The sequence below is a fragment of the Chiloscyllium plagiosum genome, unplaced genomic scaffold (assembly GCF_037043375.1).
Source record: "Chiloscyllium plagiosum isolate Xiang-an unplaced genomic scaffold, Cpla_swu_hap1 HiC_scaffold_33, whole genome shotgun sequence".
Taxonomy (NCBI): Eukaryota; Metazoa; Chordata; class Chondrichthyes; order Orectolobiformes; family Hemiscylliidae; genus Chiloscyllium; species Chiloscyllium plagiosum.
The window spans coordinates 23,471,182-23,477,207 of record NW_028270171.1 but is presented as its reverse complement, the minus strand read 5'-3'; the positions used below and the strand labels follow the sequence as shown (position 1 = coordinate 23,477,207).

General features: G+C 43.3%; 1 long non-coding RNA gene across 1 annotated transcript; it reads right to left on the bottom strand.

The window, feature by feature from the left end:
• Nucleotides 1–1,932: 1,932 nt before the first annotated feature.
• LOC148141432 (uncharacterized) lies at nucleotides 1,933–3,386 on the bottom strand. The gene is made up of 3 exons (XR_015752535.1): nucleotides 2,910–3,386; nucleotides 2,509–2,657; nucleotides 1,933–2,401 (listed from the first exon to the last, which is right to left on the bottom strand). It is a non-coding gene; the product is annotated as an uncharacterized LOC148141432 (long non-coding RNA).
• Nucleotides 3,387–6,026: the final 2,640 nt, after the last annotated feature.

Sequence of the window (6,026 nt, the reverse complement as noted above, 5' to 3'; positions counted from 1 at the left end):
GAGGTGTGAAACCTATGGGGTTTACAGGAAGGGGTAGCAGGAAAGGGATTTAGAGTTCAGGGACTCACCGACAAATACAGGTGAACACTACAAGCTACTAGCCAAAGCATGTTCATTGTCACCTTCTATCATGCTAGCAATCAAAAGCGCACAATGAGAAAAAAATACGGCTGTGACCACACTTGAAGTGGGTGGGTAAGTGACTTGACCTGTTAGGGAGAAGGTAGCATCTACCAATGTTCCGGCTTTTAAAGCTAAATGACATTACACATGACATGTTCTATACATAACAAACACCTGTGGGTCCCTATGCCCTGGCCACCCTAAACCACTGCCCCTCTGTGTGTTGCACCTCCTTGCCACAGACATTGTTGAACAACTCATTGACAGCCAAATCTTTGGACACAATGGGCACCAAAAATTGGGATAAAAGCAAAACACTGCAGATGCTGGAAATATGAAATAAACACAAAAAAGCAGGAGAAAATTAGCAGGGAAGAGAAGGGCCAAAGATCTCAAGATGACCCAATGCCACGTATATATAGGCACTTGCTTCCAGATGATGCCACAGACTCTCAGTACAAACCTCCATCCATGGAAACCTGTCTGTGACTGTGAAGTGATGTCTCACAATGCCACCAGGCCATTTAGGCCTACAGAGAATGACTCCCCTGTGGAGATCATGAAGAGCACCAAATTCCTTGGCGTACACCTGGCAGACGATCTCACCTGAACCCTCAACACCAGCTCCATAGCCAGGAAAGCCCAGCAGCATCTCTCCTTTCTGCACAGGCTGAGGAAAGCCCACCTCCCAGGCCCAATCCTCACCACATTCTACAGAAGGTTCATTGAGAGTAGCCTGAGCTGTTGCATCACTGCCTGGTTCGGGAATTGCCCCATCTTTGATCGTAAGACTCTACAACGGATAATGCGGACAGCTGAGAAGATTGTCGGGGTCTCTCTTTACTCCATTACAGACATTTGCACCACACGCTGCATCCAAAAGGCTAAAAGCATTGTGGAAGACCCCACACACCTGTCACTCAAACTCTTCTCCCTCCTGTCATCTGGCAGAAGATACCAGAGCATTCGGTCTCTCATGGCCAGACTGCACCAGTTTCATTAACACAGGCTCCTTAACACAGTATGATCGGACTCTTTCCCATCTGAAATTTTTTGCACGACTTCAAATTGCTGCTAGAAAAATGTCTACTATTTATCATTGTTCTGTTACATTGTAACTTGCGTGTTTTGCACTTCTTATGAACTTTATGCCTTGTAGAAGTGTGTAGTTTGCGCTGTCCATGTAGCACCCTTGGTCCTGGAAGAATGTTGTCTCGTTTTTACTGTATCAGTTGTGTATGGTAAAAATGACAAATAAAAAGCTACTCTACAATAACCAGATGAAAAGCACTGAAATTTGTACAAAAGTAATGTATAATCCATTATTCACCTGTGTCATCAAAGTGTCCCCTTTCATTCTCTCTCCACCCAGCTATGTTTTAGTGTACACTTCTGCTTCTGTTGATGAGATGGAGGGAGTCTGCTTATCAGTAGAGTCTGTTGGCCCTGGAGGTTTGATCAGGTGGCCTCATGGGTGTTTGTGTCTGGATATGCCAGATACACAGGGTTCTTCTTGCCACAACTAGATCCTCCATGGTTTGGACTTCCAAGGGTCAAAGGGTGGCAGGCAGGTTGGAGACAGAGGCCTGGCCACTTCTGGGGAATCCTGAGAAGAATTCTGAGGAGCCTCCTTCCACATTCCACTTTCTGGAACTGCCCTGTCTTTTTTTGAGGATGCATGCCATATCCTTTGCACCCCCCCCCCCCCCCCCACCCCCACCATCACGCCATGCGCTCAGTCCTGCAGACCAATGGCTGGGATGATGGGGTGCAACTCTGTGCATCTCTCCAGCAGACCAAGGGTACTAGACTTGCCTCTCCATGGCAGCCACCAACCTGTCCACAGATGCAGATATATGTCATTGAATTGCTGCACTCCTGCAGCTTCAGGGCAATGAGGGCCATTGCATCACACAAAGCTATCTTGCACTCCTCTTCCTCTCTGTGCATCCATGAATGGAGTCCCTGATTTCTTTGACTCTACAGAGTCATCTTCTGTTGGGACTAAGCAGGTGCCTGGTCTCCAGCAATCCTCTAGGGCCATTGGCCTGGGGTGTTTCTTCCTTAGCCAGTTGTGCAGCTGCCCCAGCGATGTGCTCGCCTACTTTCTGGACCTAATGTTCCCACCAAGGTGGCAGCAACTGGACTAGGGGGTGCAGAAGGAAGTCTTGCTGATGCTTCCTCTGAGGCTATGATATTCTTATCCTCAGTGGTCCAGAAGGTGATTTCTGAGGAAACAGGTTTATTTCCACAGAGGTCATGGAGATCCTGGCTGCATCTGCAAGACACAAGCATTGTGGCCAATGGTTACAAATTGTGTTCAATGAATAAGACTGGCAGCGGGGTTAATGGGAGAACTGCAGTGCAATAAGGAGTGGTACTTACAAAGTTGACAGAATATTGACCTCTCTGTAACCCAGTTCCAGTCTTCTCTTGCGAGGGTCAAGATTCTCTCCTTGTAGGGGTGAGGAGGCTAACATGAGGCATCCCTCCACCTGTACAAGCTTGCTCTTCCTATTATGGGCTATCTTCTCCTATTGAGAGAAATCGAGGAATGAAGTGGAGCTGGCACAACTATTATGTTGGTGCAGGAGGGTGAAACGTGGTGAGGTGTTCTTAAGCAATGAGGAGGCAGTACAAAGGCCATACAGGTGTGTGAGAAAGCAAATGAGGGAAGGTTTTGCAGGAAATAGGTAGAGTGGCAGAGCATAAATCTTGGTGTAGATAGGTGTGGTAGAAGAGATGGAGTGAGTATGAGGTGGCAGAGAGAAGAGCGCAGCACTTACCTTGGTGCATTGGAGAAGATCATGGACTTTCTTATAGTACTGCTAGCCATTCCTTCACACTCTAGAGACAGCATTCACCCAGGTGGCAATGTGGGACCAGGCTGCCAGGGTCTGATGATATGGCATCCACTGCCTGTCCTCCATGAAGAGGATGCCCTTCTTTGCACCATCCCTCAAACAGGACCCTGTTGGAAAATGATGGGGCCAACTTCCATTTATCTGGCACGTTCTGTCCGTCAATGTATGGGAGCAGTGGAATGCCAGTGCTCGTCCAGATGCATACTTGCCTTTTAAAGATGTTGCAGGTGCAAAGGATGCCAGTCTTTCAATAAACACCTGGTGAGAGCAAGTTGATCTAGGAATGGTGCATTGGAAGATGGGACTAGAATCAGATATGAAGGACAACAAGGAGCTGCATAAGCTGTTAATGCCATGTGTTTTGAAGATGGGGGTGAACTATACCTTTTAAGAGAGTTAAAATCTAGTAGTGACATCACCAAGTGTTCTTGACAAGACACAATGTAACATGTGCTCCAGCTACTGGAGTAGCTGGTTGCCTGGAAACGACAAAAAAAAACAGATTCGAATTAGGCCAATCAGTTTTAATTATACCCTGAAAAATACCAAATTCCAATCAAGTTTGAATTGAGTATACTGGCATTCTTAAAAGCCAATGACAATCTGATGATCTGGGGTATAAGGCTGGGCAAATCTTGACCAGTTGGAGAAGAACTGCCAGCCCAGCATGTAAACAGACTGCCTGAAAAATAGCTCTCTTAAAAGGTACCTTTTCGATCAGTAACCGGTGACGCAGAAATTCCTAAGAAGAAAAGACACAGGAAGATCCAAATAGAAGAACCAAAAGCTGCCTGGTTTTGCGATATGAAGTGTTGTTTTGTAAATCTTAATTGGGAGTTTCATTGGACTAGTATTATAGAAGGGAAGGTAAAAGATAGGTTAGAGGAAGGACATGTATATAGTTGTTAGTTCATTATTCTCTGTTATTCTTTAAGAAATAAAGTTGTTAATTTTTACTTTAAATAGTTTTCTTGGCCACTGAAGTTTTACAGATTACTGCATGGGATAAATCTTTTCTGTGGTGTTAGTTTTAAATTTAGCAGGAGGGTTTACCCTGTGTCATAACACACGAGTCTGGTAAGATACAGTGACAGAATTCACGAGGCCTTGTCGTAGAAAACCGTCCAAAAAAAAAGTGATACCACTCAGACTCAATAGAAAACAAGATTCAGCTCAACAAATTTTGCATTATTGATTAAGTATCTAAAATAGGCACAGAAAAAGAAATATTGCGAATGAAAACCAAAATCATTTCATAAGTCAAGTAAAAAGATATTAAAACTAATAGCCAAAATTATTTTACAGAAATATACAGTTAGACATAAAATATCACACACTACAAAGTACCCCATACATACCAAGGGAGTTTACTTGCAGTTCTTTGGTCTGTGCTGCCTCCATAACTGACACAAAGAGTTTACAAAGTCTTCCATTGAAGTATATGCTTAACTTCTCAGCAGTAGAAGGGTAACTGTACAAAGTGCAGAAAATATAACACACTGATGCTTTCACCGCTTCATCAGGGTACACCAGTGCAACTCTCATATGGTCCAGGAGTGTTGCTAAAAATAAAGAAAAAGAATTAAAATAAATGCTGTAAAATGAAACAATTTTTCATTTGAAGTAATTTCAGTTAAACCCTCCTCCCATTCACATTTTACATAGAATGTACAGCATAGCAACAATTGGCATTTATGCAACGTACAACCTTCCTCTAAACTTTTCTTAACTCTCCATTCACTCTATTCACCTACATTTATCTAGTTTTCCCTTAAATGCATCAATGTTATTTTTCATTCACTGCTTTGATTTTTACTCTTTCATTGGACATGGTATTGTTGGCAAGGGTGGTACTTGTTGGCTTAACCACCCTTGAACTGAATGGTCTACTTGGCAATTTCAGAGAGTCAACCACGTTGCTAAAGGTATGGAGTTACATAGAGGTCAGATCAGATAAGGATGACAGATTTCCTTCCATAAAAATATTAGTGAATCAGATTGATTTTTACAACAATCAATGATATTTGTTGTGATCATCATTACTGAGATCACCTTCATGCTTAGCGTGATAATTGTCTGAATTTAGATTTCAATAGTTGCTGTGCTGGGTTTTGAACTCTTAGCCAAACCTTTAGCTTTTTGGTTTTATTTCAGCAATATTTTCAATTCACCAAACCTCTCCCCACCCCCGCACCCCACCAATCTCTCCCAGACTCCCAAAACACAAACTAATGCAGTTCTTTGTTTCAAGTTCATGAGGGTTTTTTTCTGTGTGTTGGCTGAGCATCTTGGGAGGATGCAAAATGTTCTCCACTATCAGTGGCAAGAAATTGCAGAATGCACAAATGCAAAGAGACCAGCATTGAATACTCAAAGATCTCATTAAGGTAAGATCATGACCCTCACAGTTCTGCTCATAGTTGCATCACAGGCTTACTAATAACAGCATTCATGAGACTGCCCTCAGCCATTTCCCCTCACTCTCTTACAATTACTGCAAACTTCCTCCTCCACATACCCATACTTAATATTATTTGGGTTTTTTTTGACAGATCACAGATCAAAGGCAGAAAGGCTACAACACTAAAGGAGACATCATATAGGATTTCTTAATTCTTAATCATGTTTGCATGATTGCTACCTCATCCCACACTAGGAATGACAAGTTTCTCACCCTCAGCCTGGAGTCTCACAAACTAACCTTGTCCTCTTTCACATCAGGCACTGGAATGGCACCTTGTTGCACATGAACATAGACCCCTGAAGGCAGCAGAATAGGTGGATAAGGTAATTCAGAAGGCATATAGGATAATTGCCTTTATTAGTCAGGCCAGAGAACATAACAGCATGGAGGTTATGATGGAGCTCTATAGGACATTGGTTAGAATACAGCTGGAGTACTGTGTGCAGTTCTAGTCACCACAGTAAAAGGAGGATGCGAATGCACAGGCAAGGTCATAGAGGAAATTCACCTGGACGCTGATCAGGCTGGAATGATTCCACTACGAAGAGAAACTAGACAGACTGGGGTTTGTTTTC